Genomic DNA, 15,879 nt, shown 5'->3' with positions numbered 1-15,879 from the left:
TGTCCGGTTCTAACTGTTGCTTCTTGACCTGCATACAGATTTCTCAGGAGGCAGGTAAGGTGGTCTGGTATCCCCAATTCTTGAAGAATTTTCCACAGTTTGTTGTGATCTACACAGTCAAAGGCTTTGGCGGTAACTACAGAAAAGTGTTTAAATGTTTAAATTCTCTAGAATTACAAGCATTTATTTAACAAATATTTATTTTGTACCTTCTGTGTATTTGAGGCATACAGACCAGGAATAAGGCAAAATAAGTGACATCTATGCCTTTATGAAGCTTCTCTTATAATCAAAAGAGATTGACAATATACAAATTAAGTACATAATGTATTTAATGGTGAGCAATGCTGTGGAAAACATAAAGCAAACCAAGGAGATAAAAATGTTGGTCAACTGGAATACAGGGTTAGTTTTTATTTTATTAAGGTAATATTGATCAGATTAAAGGAAGAGGGATTCTGCCATGGGCATATTGGGAGCAAGAGGTTTCTGGCAGAGGGAACAGAATTGCCAGTGGAAAGGCACTGTGACTAAGTTATTTTATCTCATGCTTCACAAAAGTATTGTGAGTACAGACAGTTCCAGACTTATAGTGGTTTGTTTAAGATTTTTGACTTTACAATGGTACAAAACCTTTGAATTCTGAATTTTTATTGTTTTTCCTGGGCTAGCCATACATGGTAGATATTCTCTTGTGATGCTAGGCAGTGCTTCTTGTCAGCCACACGATCACAACAGTAAACAGCTGACACACAGAACTCTTCTGGACTCAGACAACCATTTTGTTTTTCACTTTCAGTATTCACTCAGTTACATGAGACTCTTTACTTTATTATAAAATGGGCTTTGAGTTAGATCATGTTGCCCAACTGTAGGCTAATCCAAGTGTTCTGAACATGGGTAAATTAGGTGAGGCTAAGCTATGGTGTTTGATAAGTTAGGGATATCAGGTTTTTCTATTTATTTTTTGGCTACACCATGAAGCATGTTGGATCTTAGTTCTCTGACCAGGGATGGAACCTGTTTCCCCTGCAGTGAATGGATGGAGTCTTAAGCATTGGACTACCAAGGAATTCCCTATCAGATGCAGTCTTGACTTAAGATGTTTTCAATTTACAATGGGTTTATCCGGGATGTAACAGTGCAGGATAAGAATGCTACAAATGAGGCAGGAAAGAAATTAGTTGAAATTCATACCTGATTCATGCCTAAATACTTAGAAAATACTTCTAAATATTTTCCCTTTATTTTGAATTATAGGATCATGTTCCAGAGACATGTCTGACAGAAAGATGCCCTTAAAGATTCCAATTTGCCTGTGAAAACAAAAGTTGAATCACTTGTGCCAGAACAGCCAGAAATATTCTACTAAGTCTAAAATTAAAATCTACCTGAATATAGGTGGGGATCAAATTGATCATATAAATGAGCAGTGAGGAATAGCATTCTAGTTAATTGTTACTAACTGTAAGATCAGACTTACTTTACAAATTTCTCTTCTGTAGTTTTAGAGATAGCTGCAAAATCAATCTTAACTTTGAGTGTTAAATATCAAAATAGAACAATTGATAATTTGCATTAGATACGAGTTTTTAAACTATGGATGAAAGTGTTGAGTATTTTTATATGACTCTGTTTGGGTTCAAAGTTTTTGTTTTTAATAGTTATTTATTTGGCTGTTTCAGGTCTTAGCTGCAGCACATGGGATCTTTGTTGCATCCTTCAGGATCTTTCTTTGAGGTGCACAGACTCTTTAGTTGTGGTGCACAGGCTTCAGTAGTTAAGGCATGTGGGATCTTAGTTCCCAGACCAAGAATCAAACCCACATCCCCTGCATTGCAAGGCAGATTCTTAACTGCACCACCAGGCATGTCCCAGTTTCAAAGTCTTTAACTTTTTTTTTTTTTTCCTCATGTTGAGCAGTCAAGTGGGATGTCAAGAACCTTTGCAGGATCACAGATGCATTTTACTCAACAAATATTTATTGAGACCTTGCCTCATTCCTGATTAGCAAAAACTGTTTTTATTAAGCAATTAATGAAGGATGAGTTTGCCTTTGATTCAAGATTTTTTTTCCTATTGTTTTCTTAAAAGCTGCTGTCAAATCCTATTTTACTGAGGATTTTTTAAAATCTTGGAAATACTGCTAAATTTTATTAAATGCCTCATTTTCCTTGGCTAAGATGATTGTGGCTTTCCTGTAGCAATCATATAATATGATAAATGAAATTATATTTTTCTCTTGGTGAACCATCTTTCCATCATGAGAATAAATGCTAGTAGTTCTTTTAAAAAAAACACACACAAAATTTCATGTATATATTTATTTTTAAGAGACTTTAAAAACAAAAAAGCTTTTAGGGACTTCCCTGGTGGTCCAGTGGTTAAGACTTTGCCTTCCAATGCAGAGGGTGCAGTTTCCATTCCTGGTTCGGGAACTAAGATCCTACATGCCATGTAGGGGGAGGGGGAAAGGCTCTTTTAGGTTGAGAGCAAAATTAAGAGGAAGGTATGGAAATTTCCCATATTCCCCCCCTCTGCCTCCCTATTGTTAAATCCTCCACCAGAATGGTACATTAGTTACAACTGATGAACCTACACTGACACTGAAACCACTCATAGTCCATAGTTCACATCAGGGTTCACACTTGGTGTTGTACAATCTGTGCATTTGGACAAATGTATACTGACACATATCTCTCATTATAGTATCACACAGAGTATTTTCACTGCCCTAAAAATGCTCTGTGCTCTGCCTGCTCATCCCTCCCTCCTCATTAACTCCTGGCAACCAGTGATCTTTTTAATGTCTTTATAGTTTTGCCTTTTCCAGAATGTCACAGTCTTGGAATCAAACAGCGCTAACAGTTCTTTTAAGGTAGTTCTTCAGATTTATGGTATGTTGCCTTGTTCATTCATTTTAATTGCTGAATGAGTAAGTGACAAAATATTTATCATTCTCCTCCTGAAGGGTAATTAGCCAGTTTCTCCATTCTTACTTGGTAGAAAATTCTAGGTTGGATATAATTTTGCCTCAGGATTTTGAAGCTGTTGGTCTGGTGCCTTCTGGCTTCAATGTCAGCTGTTGAAAATGTAATAAATACTTATATAGTGTTTATGAGGTGTTTGGCATTGTTCCTACCTCTTGCTATAACATAGTTCATTTAATATTTATAAAAGCATTCTACTTTGTTCTAATTATAGTAGATACTATTAGTTTTAGCCCCATTTTAAATATGGGAAAATTGAGGTACAACAGATCAAGTATCAGGACTTCCCTGGTGGTCCAGTGGTTAGGACTTTGCTTTCCATTGCAGACAGTGCAGATTCAATCCCTGGTCAGGAAGCTAAGATCCCACATGCCTCACAGCTGAAAAACCAAGACATAAAACAGAAGCAATATTCTAACAAATTCAATAAAGACTCTAAGTATCTGGCCCCAAATCCTATAGCAGATGAACAGAAAGGCCCTTGACAGATGGGCACACAAGCTGATGGATAAATGCCTCCCCTGCCTGGCCTTCAGATGGACTATTCCCAGGTGTACCTCAGATGGTTTCTGAGGGGATGGCTGCCAGGATTAAGCTCCCCAGATTCCCATAGAATGGCCCGACCAAATCATGATTTCTCTTTCCACATCCCTTTGTCCTGCTTCTGGGATCGCTTCTTAAATAAACTTCATACTCGGGAACCTTTGAGTCAGGCTTTTCTTGGGGGTGGGTGAGGTGGTAGGCAGGTCAAGAGTTGGTATCAGAAGTGCCCCAAGAAAGTGTGATCCACTTAACAGTCAGACAGTAGCAAGGACCCATTGTTGGTGATAGGTGGAGTGGAGAGCACCCTAAACATCACAGTTACCCAGACTCTCACTGCTTGGAGCAAAGTGCACTGAAAATGAAGCTTTCACTTAAGAGATGAATAAACCTTTGTATAGTATGTGCCAATGATAATGACATGGATCGAAGATTGACTAGTTTGGGTTAATGCTTGAGAAGCTAATTATCAACTTGGTGCAGACTGTGAAAACTAGAAGACCTCCATGGCAGATTTAAAGAAGATGTTATGACTTTGACTGCCAAACATTTTGGCTGATGATTGAATTGTAACATGAGTTATAAACAGGATTAATGTATAGCCTTGACAGGCTTCCTGTGCAGATACCACAATCACAATAGGAAAGGAGTAGGATATTAACATCTGTCATGGGACATTTGGATGATAAACCTGAGAATTCTTTTATAAATTATGAATTGTTTAATTCTTTTATAGTCATTTTTATTTGGCTGCATCAGGTCTTAGTGGCGGCACATGGAATCTTCATTGCGTCACGTTGGGATCATTCCTTGTGGTGCTTAGTTCAGTTCAGTTGCTCAGTTGTGTCCAACTCTTTGCGACCCCATGAACCGCAGCACGCCAGGCCTCCCTGTCTATCACCAACTCAGGAGTTTACCCAAACTCATGTGCTTCGAGTCGATGATGCCATCCAACCATCTCATCCTCTGTCTTCCCCTTCTCCTGCCTTCAGTTTTTCACAACATCAGGTACTTTTCAAATGAGTCAGCTCTTCGCATCAGTTGGCCAAAGTATTGGAGTTTCAGTTTCAACATCAGTCTTTCCAATGAACACTCAGGATGGACTGGTTGGATCTCCTTGCAGTCCAAGGGACTCTCAAGAGTCTTCTCCAACACCACAGTTCAAAAGCATCAATTCTTCAGTGCTCAGCTTTCTTTATAGTCCAACTCTCACATCCATACGTGACTACTGGAAAAACCATAGCCTTGACTAGACAGACCTTTGTTGGCAAAGTAATGTCTCTTCTTTTTAGTATGCTGTCTAGATTGGTCATAGCTTTTCTTCCAAGAAGCAAGCGTTTTTTAATTTCATGGCTGCAATCCCCATCTGCAGTGATTTTGGAGCCCCAAAAAATAAAGTCAGCCACTGTTTCCACTGTTTCCCCATCTATTTGCCATGAAATGATGGGGCCAGATGCTATGATCTTAGTTTTCTGAATATTGAACTTTGAGCCAACTTTTTGACTCTCCTCTTTCACTTTCATCAAGAGGTTCTTTAGTTCTTATTCACTTTTTTCCATAAGAGTGGTATCATCTGCATATCTAAGGTTACTGATATTTCTCCCAGCAGTCTTGATTCTGGCTTGTGCTTCATCCAGCCCAGCATTTCTCATGATGTATTTTGCATATAAGTTAAATAAGCAGGGTAACAATATACAGCCTTGACATACTCCCTTCCCGATTTGGAACCAGTCTGTTGTTCCGTGTCCAGTTCTAACTGTTGCTTCCTGACCTGCACAGATTTCTCAAAGGCAGGTCAGGTGGTCTGGTATTCCCACATCTTTAAGAATTTTCAACAGTTGATTATGATCTACGCAGTCAAAGGCTTTGGCATAGTCAATAAAGCAGAAATAGATGCTTTTCTGGAATTCTCTTGCTCTTCCGATGATTCAGCAGATGTTGGCAACTTGATGTCTGGTTCCTCTGCCTTTTCTAAAACCAGGTTGAACATCTGAAAGTTCATGGTTCACATATTGCTGAAGCCTTGGCTTGGAGAATTTTAAGCATTACTTTACTAGTGTGTGAGATGAGTGCAATTGTGCAATAGTTTGAGCATTCTTTGGCATTGCCTTTCTTTGGGATTGGAATGAAAACTGATCTTTTCCAGTCCTATGGCCACTGGTGAGTTTTCCAAATTTGCTGGCATATTGAGTGCAACACTTTCACAGTGTCATCTTTAAGGATTTGAAATAACTCAACTGGAATTCCGTCACCTCCACTAGCTTTGTTCGTAGTGATGCTTCCTAAGGCCCACTTGACTTCACATTCCAGGATATCTGGCTCTAGGTGAGTGATCACACCATTGGGGTTATCTGGGTCATGAAGATCTTTTTTGTACAGTTCATCTGTGTATTCTTGCCACCTCTTCTTAATATATTCTGCTTCTGTTAGGTCCATACCATTTCTGTCCTTTATTGTACTTGTCTTTGGACGCAGTGGTCACTTGGTATCTCTAATTATCTTGAAGAGATCTCCAGTCTTTCCCATTCTATTGTTTTCCTCTCTTTCTTTGCACTGATCACTGAGGAAGGCTTTCTTTTCTCTCCTTGGTATTCTTTGTAACTCTGCATTCAAAGGGGTATATCTTTCCTTATCTCCTTCGCTTTTCGCTTGTCTTCCTTTCATAGCTATTTGTAAGGCATCCTCAGACAGCCTTTTTGCTTTTTTGCATTTCTTTTTCTTGGGGATGGTTTTGATCCCTGTCTCCTATACTATGTCATGAACATCCATCCATAGTTGTGGTGTTCAGACTCTCTAATTTTGGGACTTCGGCTTAGTTGCTCTGAAGCATGTGGGACCTTAGTTTCCTAATCAGAGATCAAACCCGTGTCCCGTGTATTGCAAGGTGGATTCTTAACCACTAGACCACCAGTGAACTCCCTAAACCTGAGAATCTTGAAACTCCAGATTCCTCTAAGCACTCTGGGCTGGGAGAAGCAGCTCCCCACCCCTGCCCCACACCCCTGGTGAGAGAGAAATGCTTCATCTTGCCTAGATTCAGGCAGAGACCTCAAGAGAGACAGATACCTCTCATTATGATGTTTTCCTCCTTAAGCTCTGCCCTTTCCTCCATCATTGCCTCCAGACTAATAACCAGGGTTAGGTCACAGCATGGCTTAAGCAAGAAAATACAGCCTGTATTTTATATATCAAACAAATTGCAATAACTACTGGCAGAAGCCAAGGGAGCACATTTGGGAGTGGATCTTGAAAATGCTGTAGCAGACAGGGCAGAATATACAACTGAAGAGGGGGGAGGTTATTCATAAAGGAGCACTCTACTGTGATGTGAAATCCAATGGGGTCTGGGTACCATGGCAGGGCACCTGGCACTCTCTCTGTGCCACCTGAAAATGCACGGTGCAACAGGTGGACAGTTCACTTTGGAGTCTGCATCTGTGGGTTCACATATTGAAAACTGATCTGTTTAAGGGACTTGAACATCTGCAGATTTTGGTAGCTGCAGGGGTCCTGGAACCAATATCCCTTGGATACTGAAAGACTACTGTACTGAGACATTCTATGAGGCTTATCGGAAAATCCTTGGCATGATGATACCTACATCCATGGGATCCCCCATCAGTGACATATTTTTACACTGGCTTTCTCACCTCTGCCTTACTTTCCCCAGTTTCTCACTCCTGATTCCAGGGATTTACTATTAAACAAACTAGCTGTATAGAAGCTCCTTTCTCAGCTTTCCTTTGGAAATTAAGGAGAAGGACCTGGGCCAAGATAAAGTATTATTTGCAGAATAGGTTCCTTGGATTGATCTAACAATTTTCACCATATTGGGGTATATTTCATATTCTTTGCATCTACCCTGCTTTGTTTTCCCAACATCTTGTTGTTGTTGTTCTGTCGGTAAGTCGTATCTGACTCTTCATGACCCCATGGACTGCAGTATACCAGGCTTCCCTGTCCTTCACTATCTCCTGGAGTTTGCTCAAACTCATGTCCATTGAGTCAGTGATGCTATCCAACATCTCATCCACTGCTGCCCCCTTCTCTTTTTGCCATCAATCTTTCCCAGCATCAGGGTCTTTTTCAGTGAGTTAGCTTTTCTCATCAGGTAGCCAAATATTGGAGCTTTAGCTTCAGCATCAGTCTTTCCAACATCTTAACTTGGATGCTAAACTAACTGGTTTTTCATTTTTTACTTTTGAATGTGTGCATTTAAGGCTGTACATTTCCATTCTTTCACTACAGCCCAGAGTGACCCCAAGACCTGTAGCCCACCAAGCTCTTCTGTCCATGGGATTCTCCAGGCAGAAATACTGCAGTGGGTTGCCATTCCCTTCTCCAGGGGATCTTCCCGACCCAGGGATCTGACCCAGGTCTCCTGCATTGCAGGTGGATTCTTTACCGTCTGAGCCACCAGGGAAGCCTCCATATTGGAGAACACACAATTAACAATGTTGTGATAGTTTCAGGTGGACATCAAAGGGACTCGGTCATACATATACATATATCCATTCTTCCCAAAATTCCCCTCCCATCCAGGCTGCCAAATAGTATTAAGCAAAGTTCCCTGTGCTATACAGTAGGACCGTGTTGGTCATCCATTTTTAAATATAACAGTATGTACATGTTGATCCCAAACTCCCTAACTGTATCTTACCCCATCCTTTTCCCTGACAACCATAAGTTTGTTCTCTAAGTCTGTGAGTTTGTTTCTGTTTTGTAAATAAGTTTATTTGTATCACTTCTTGTTAGATTCCACATATAAGGGATGTCATACCATATTACTCCTTCTCTGTCTGACTTATTTCACTCAGTATGACAATCTCTAGGTTCACCCACGTTGCTGCAAATGGCATTATTTCATTCTTTCTAAAGGCTGAGTAATATTCCATTGTATATATGTACCGTATCCATTCCTTTGTCGATGAACTTTTAGGTTGCTTCTGTGTCTTGGCTACTGTAAACAGTACTACATCCCACAGTTTGGTGTGTTGGCTTTTTACTCATTTTGTCTAAATATTTTGAAATTTTAAGATGATTCTTTGACCTATGTAATATTACTATTTGAAAGTGTGTTTAAGTGTAGGGGCAAATTTGTAGTCTTTCTGTTATTGATTTCTAGTTTTCCTGGTTTGCAATCAGAGAATAAGATCTGTGTGATATCCATTCTGTAGAATCTGTCAGAACCTGTATTATGGAGTGGAACATGGCCAGTTTTTAGAGGTATTCTAAGTTGGCTTGAGAAGAATATGTTGTCTTTTTCTAAATTGTGTTGTTCAATCCATTTTTTTTTTCTCATTTTCTGTATCCCTGAGAGAAAGATGTGTTGACTGTATCAAATTTGTATACTTTGAGGTTATGTTGCTGTTTAGATTCAGAATTTTTATCTGTACCTAAGGCAGTGGCACCCCACTCCAGTACTCTTGCCTGGAAAATCCCATGGACGGAGGAGCCTGGTGGGCTGCAGTCCATGGGGTCGCAAAGAGTCGGACACAACTGAGCGACTTCACTTTCACTTTTCGCTTTCATGCATTGGAGAAGGAAATGGCAACCCACTCCAGTGTTCTTGCCTGGAGAATCCCTGGGACGGGGGAGCCTGGTGGGCTACCGTCCATGGGGTCGCACAGAGTTGGACACGACTGAAGCGACTTAGCAGCAGCAGCAGAAAGTTATTATTCTATTAACAATAGCCTACCTTTTATTCTGAAGTGATTTTCTTTATTTCTAATAATACTTCCTACCTTCGTGTCTGTCTTATCTGATATTTTAACTTTTTCTTTTGGCTAGTATTTCCTTTGCATATAATTTTACATACTGTTACTTTCATCTTTTCTGTGTCATTTTATTTTTACCTAATCTGTGAATTTCTGTCTTTTATCTTTAGTTTACGTATATCTATTTTAATGACTGATATGTTTGCATTTATACCATCTTATTTTGTGCTTTTTAAACTTTTTACTTACATATTTTTGCTTACTTTTCTCCACATTCTTTTTCTGTCTTCTGTTGAGTGGGTTGATTTTTCTCTATTTTCTTTTCCCCTCCACTGGTTTATGAGTGTTCCCTGGTGGCTCAGAGGTTAAAGTGTCTGCCTGCAATGTGGGAGACCTGGGTTCGATCCCTGGGTCGGGAAGATCCTTTGGAGAAGGAAATGGCAACCCACTCCAGTATTCTTGCCTGGAGAATCCCATGGATGGAGGAGCCTGGTGGGCTATAGTCCTCGGGGTCGCAAAGAGTCGGACATGACTGAGCGACTTCACTTTACTTTACAATGGTAGTCTTTTTTTTTTTTTCAGCTTTATTGAGGTATAATTGACAGTGTTGTAATCCATTTAAAATGTACAACGTGATGATTTTTAATATATTTTACACTGTGAAAGAATCCCTACAATTGAATTAATTAACACACCCATCACCTCATGTATTACATAGGATGTCTTAACGTTTAAACAGTGCAGGGACTTCCTTAGCAGTCCAGTGGTTAAGACTCTGCCTTCCAACGTGGGGAGCTTGGTTTCAATTCCTGGTCTGGGAACTAAGATCCCACACAGTGCATGGTGCAGCCAAAAAAATTACAACATTGTTGTTGAGTTACTCACCTGTGTCCAACTTTGCAACCCCATGGACTGCTCTACTCCAGCCTTCCCTATCCTTCACTATCTCCGAGAGCTTGCTCAAACTCATGTCCTTTTTCACCTTCATCAAGAGGCTCTATAGTTCATTTTCGCTTCTGTGGTAAGGGAGATGTCATCTGCATATCTGAGGTTATTGATATTTCTCCCTGAAATCTTGATTCCAGCTTGTGCTTCATCCAGTCTGGCATTTTGCATGATGTACTCTGCATATAAGTTAAATAAGCAGGGTGACAATATATAGACTTGATGCCCAGTTTTGAACCAGTCTGTTGTTCCATATCTGGTTCTAACTGCTGCTTCTTAACCTGCATGTAAGTTTCTCACAAGAGAAGACTCTACACATGGACATCACCAGATGGTCAACACCAAAATCAGATTGATTATATTCTTTGCAGCCAAAGATGGAGAAGCTAAATACAGTCAGCAAAAACAAGACCGGGAGCTGACTGTGGCTCAGATCATGAACTCCTTATTGCCAAATTGAGACTTAAATTGAAGAAAGTAGGGAAAACCGCTAGACCAACAGGTATGACCTAAATCAAATCCCTTATGATTATACAGTGGAAGTGAGAAATAGATTTAAGTGTCTACTCTGATAGATAGAGTGCCTGATGAACTATGGAATGAGGTTCCTGACATTGTACAGGAGACAGGGATCAAGACCATCCCCATGGAAAAGAAATACAAAAAAGCAAAATGGCTGTCTGGGGAGGCCTTACAAATAGCTGTGAAAAGAAGAGAGGCGAAAAGCAAAGGAGAAAAGGAGAGATATAAGCATCTGAATGCAGAGTTCCAAAGAATAGCAAGAAGAGATAAGAAAGCCTTCTTCAGCAATCAATGCAAAGAAAGAGAGGAAAACAACAGAATGGGAAATACTAGAGATCTCTTCAAGAAAATTAGAGATACCAAGGGAACATTTCATGCAAAGATGGGCTCGATAAAGGACAGAAATGGTATGGACCTAACAGAAGCAGAAGATATGAAGAAGAGGTGGCAAGAATACACAGAACAACTGTACAAAAAAGATCTTCACGACCCAGATAGTCATGATGATGTGATCACTAATCTAGAGCCAGACATCTTGGAATGTGAAGTCAAGTGGGCCTTAGAAAGCATCACTATGAACAAAGCTAGTGGAGGTGACGGAATTCCAGTTGAGCTGTTTCAAATCCTGAAAGATGATGCTGTGAAAGTGCTGCACTCAATATGGCAGCAAGTTTGGAAAACTCAGCAGCAGCCACAGGACTGGAAAAGGTCAGTTTTCATCCCAATTCCAAAGAAAGGCAATGCCAAAGAATGCTCAAACTACCACACAATTGCACTCATCTCACATGCTAGTAAAGTAATGCTCAAAATTCTCCAAGCCAGGCTTCAGCAATACATGAACCGTGAACTCCCTGATGTTCAAGCTGGTTTTAGAAAAGGCAGAGAACCAGAGATCAAATTGCCAACATCCGCTGGACCATAGAAAAACCAAGAGAGTTCCAGAAAAACATCTATCTCTGCTTTATTGACTATGCCAAAGTCTTTGACTGTGTGGATCACAATAAACTGTGGAAAATTCTTCAAGAGATGGGAATACCAGACCACCTGACCTGCCTCTTGAGAAACCTGTATGCAGGTCAGGAAGCAACAGTTAGAACTGGACATGGAACAACAGACTGGTTCCAAATAGGAAAAGGAGTACATCAAGGCTGTATATTGTCACCCTGCTTATTTAACTTCTATGCAGAGTACATCATGAGAAATGCTGGGCTGGAAGAAATACAAGCTGAAATCAAGATTGCCGGGAGAAATATCACTAACCTCAGATATGCAGATGACACCACCCTTATGGCAGAAAGTGAAGAGGAACTAAAAAGCCTCTTGATGAAGGTGAAAGGGGAGAGTGAAAAAGTTGGCTTAAAGCTCAACATTCAGAAAATGAAGATCATGGCATCTGATCCCATCACTTCATGGGAAATAGATGGGGAGACAGTGGAAACAGTGGCAGACTTTATTTTGGGGGGCTCCAAAATCACTGCAGATGGTGACTGCAGCCATGAAATTAAAAGACGCTTACTCCTTGGAAGAAAAGTTATGACCAACCTAGATAGTACATTCAAAAGCAGAGACATTACTTTGCCGACTAAGGTCCACCTAGTCAAGGCTATGGTTTTTCCTGTGGTCATGTATGGATGTGAGAGTTGGACTGTGAAGAAGGCTGAGCGCCGTAGAATTGATGCTTTTGAACTGTGGTGTTGGAGAAGACTCTTCAGAGTCCCTTGGACTGCAAGGAGATCCAACCACTCCATTAAGAAGGAGATCAACCCTGGGATTTCTTTGGAAGGAATGGTGCTAAAGCTGAAGCTCCAGTACTTTGGCCACCTCATGAGAAGAGTTAACTCATTGGAAAAGACTCTGATGCTGGGAGGGATTGGGGGCAGGAGGAGAAGGGGACTACGGAGAATGAGATGGCTGGATGGCATCATGGACTCGATGGACGTGAGTGTGAGTGAACTTCGGGAGATGGTGATGGACAGGGAGGCCTGGCGTGCTGCGATTCATGGGGTCACAAAGAGTCGGACATGACTAAGCGACTGAACTGAACTGAAGTTTCTCAGGAGACAGGTAAGGTGGTCTGGTATTCCCACATCTTTAAGAATTTTATGCACTTTGTTGTGATCCACACAGTCAAAGGCTTTGGTATAGTCGATGAAGCAGAAGTAGTTGTTTATCTGGAATTCTCTTGCTTTTCCTGTGATTCAGTGGATGTTGGCAATTTGATCTCTGGTTCATCTGCCTTTTCCAAATCCAGCTTGAATACCTGAAAGTTCTTGGTTCATGAACTATTAGAGACTATCTTGAAAGATTTTGATCATTACCTTGGTAGCATGTGAAATGAGTACAATTGTGCAGTAGCTTGAACATTCTTTGGCATTGCCTTTCTTTGGGATTGGAATGAAAACTGACCTTTTCCAGTCCTATGGCCACTGTTGAGTTTTCCAAATTTGCTGGTATATTGAGTACAGCAGCACTTTAACAGCATCATTTTTTAGGATTTGAAATAGCTCAGCTGGAATTCCAAAACCTCCACTAGCTTTGTTCATAGTGATGCTTTAAGGCCCACTTGACTTCACATTCCAGGATGTCTGGCTCTAGGTGAGTGATCAGACCATCGTGGTTATCTGGGTCATTAAGATCTTCTTTGTATAGTTCTTCTGTGTATTCTTGCCACCTCTTCTTCATATCTTCTGCTTCTGTTAGGTCCTTGCTATTTCTGTTCTTCACTGTGCCCGTCTTTGGGTGCAATGTTCCCTTGGTATCTCTAATTGTCTTGAGGAGATCTCTAGTCTTTCCCATTCTATTGTTTTCCTTTATTTTTTCATTGTTCACTTAGTAAGGCTTTCTTTTCTCTCCTTGGTATTCTTTGGAACTCTGCTTTCAAATGGGTATATCTTTCCTTCTCCTGTTTTCCTTTCACTTCTGTTCTTTTCATAGCTATTTTAACACCTCTAAGACAACCATTTTGCCTTTTTTCATTTCTTTTTCTTGGGGATGTTTTTGATCACTGCCTCCTGTACAGTGTCACAAACCTTTGTCCATAGTTCTTCAGGTTCTCTGTCTATCAGATCTAATCCCTTGAATCTATTTCTCACTTCCACTTTATAATCATAGGGATTTGACTTAGGTCATACCTGAATGGTCTACTGGTTTTCCCTATTTTCTTCAATTCAAGTCTCAATTTTGCAATAAGAAGCTCATAATCTGAGCTACAGTTAGCTCCAGGTCTTGTTTTTGCTGACTGTATAGAGCTTCTCCATCTTTGGCTGCAAAGATTATAATCAATCTGATTTCAGTATTGACCATCTGGTGATGTCCATGTGTAGAGTCATCTCTTGTGTTGTTGGAACATAAAATAAACAGTACATATTTGACATAACAATATATAAAAGTAATTACTATTTCTACTGATCTTCTGAATAAGAAAAGGAGTTGGCATGCTTTAACTCTTATAGCTCCTGTGTTTTTCTTGTTATCATTGTCCGTTACTTTGGTTCAGTCTTGTTTTATTTTGCCCCTTTTGGTTGTATTTTCTGCAATTGTCATCAGCCTAATCTCTGTAACACTAATTCAGATTTTTGCACCTAAATTCTCTTCCTCAGTCTTCCAAAGGTAGTTCTAAGTTCTGCAATGGTTTTTTGGTTTTGTTTTCTCTGTCATCAGCTTGCTTTTCCTCCTAATCCCTTGCTATCTTGTCTTTCAATTCTTAATTCTTCTTTGGGTCCTTCTTTCACGGTGCTTACATTATATTTCATTTTTCTGGGGAATACAAAGTGATCCTTGCTTAAATATTCTGCTGTTTTCTATACTAAGTCTTTTGAACATGTATTTTTCATTTGCTTTTCTATCAGTTACATTGCTTTTCATTCATCTTATATTTTGCAGAACTTTTGCATGATTTTTTTTCTGCTTACTCATCTTTGAAATAAATTATGCCTGTTTCTTTCTGTTACTTGCCAGGAATATTGTGAATATCTTCGGTAGTTCTTCCTTTTTATTTGCCTACTTGTCAAAATTTAGTTTTGCATTAAAGGCTTGCTATGGGATATTTTTGTTTCATTATTTATCTGCTTGTAGTTTAGGTTGTATGGAATGTAGAGGTAGGGAAGAGAAACTGAGGAGAGAAGTATGACTGGTTTGGCACGTATAACATCCACCCTCCAATTCTGTTGAAACTCCTGGAGTTCTACCCAACTTTACAAACTCTGAAATTAGGCAGGATAATCAGTGTTTCAAGAACCATTTATTTATTGAATATTCATTTTTCTTTAGTAAAGTGATTTTAATCATTAGTGAGAAAATTCTTTTTTATCATCTCTTTAAGATTAGCTCTATGCTAAGAGTCAGACACGACTGAGAGACTTCCCTTTCACTTTTCCCTTTCATGCATTGGAGAAGGAAATGGCAACCCACTCCAGTGTTCTTGCCTGGAGAATCCCAGGGACGGGGGAGCCTGGTGGGCTGCCATCTATGGGATCGCACAGAGTCGGACACGACTGAAGCGACTTAGCAGCATCAGCAGCAGCAGCAGCAGCAGCAGCAGGGACTTCCTGGTGGTCCAGTGGTTAAGACTTCACCTTCCAGTGCAGAGGGTGCAGGTTTCATCCCTGGTTAAGGAGCTGAGATACCACTTGCCTCATGGCCAAAAAGCCATAAACATAAAACAGAAGCAATATCGCAACAAATTCAATAAAGACTTTAAAAAAAGATTATCACTGACTCTAGGTCATCATTCCTAGATGTAATGACTAGAAAGCTATGTTCAATGAAAGCAGCAATACTGGGCACCATCTCTCTTTTAACTCAGTAGCCCTGGTCAACCCCACTGTTGGCTGCTCATTTTTGTTGGGCCCTACTTTCAGCCTTTCTTCGTCCAAATTGAGTAGTAGTAGAAACTTATAAAACTTCATTTCTTTTCTATAAATCTAAGTCATAAATAGGGGAGCTGAGTCTTGAACTTAGTACTCTTGTCCAATTATTTCATCTTTAGCAGGCATTCTTGGGGGCTCATCGAATGGGATTGTGGCCATTTTATAGTTTCAGGATAAATGCAGTTTCATCTCTCTTTTTTGGTCCTTTATGACCTTTTACTGGAGAAGGGAATGGCAATCCATTTCAGTATTCTTGCTGGAGAATTCCATGGACAGAGGAGCCTGGCCACTTAAAGT

Source organism: Capra hircus, chromosome 13 (genome assembly GCF_001704415.2).
Source record: "Capra hircus breed San Clemente chromosome 13, ASM170441v1, whole genome shotgun sequence".
In the NCBI taxonomy this organism is placed as follows: domain Eukaryota; kingdom Metazoa; phylum Chordata; class Mammalia; order Artiodactyla; family Bovidae; genus Capra; species Capra hircus.
Note: the sequence above shows the minus strand (reverse complement) of the source record.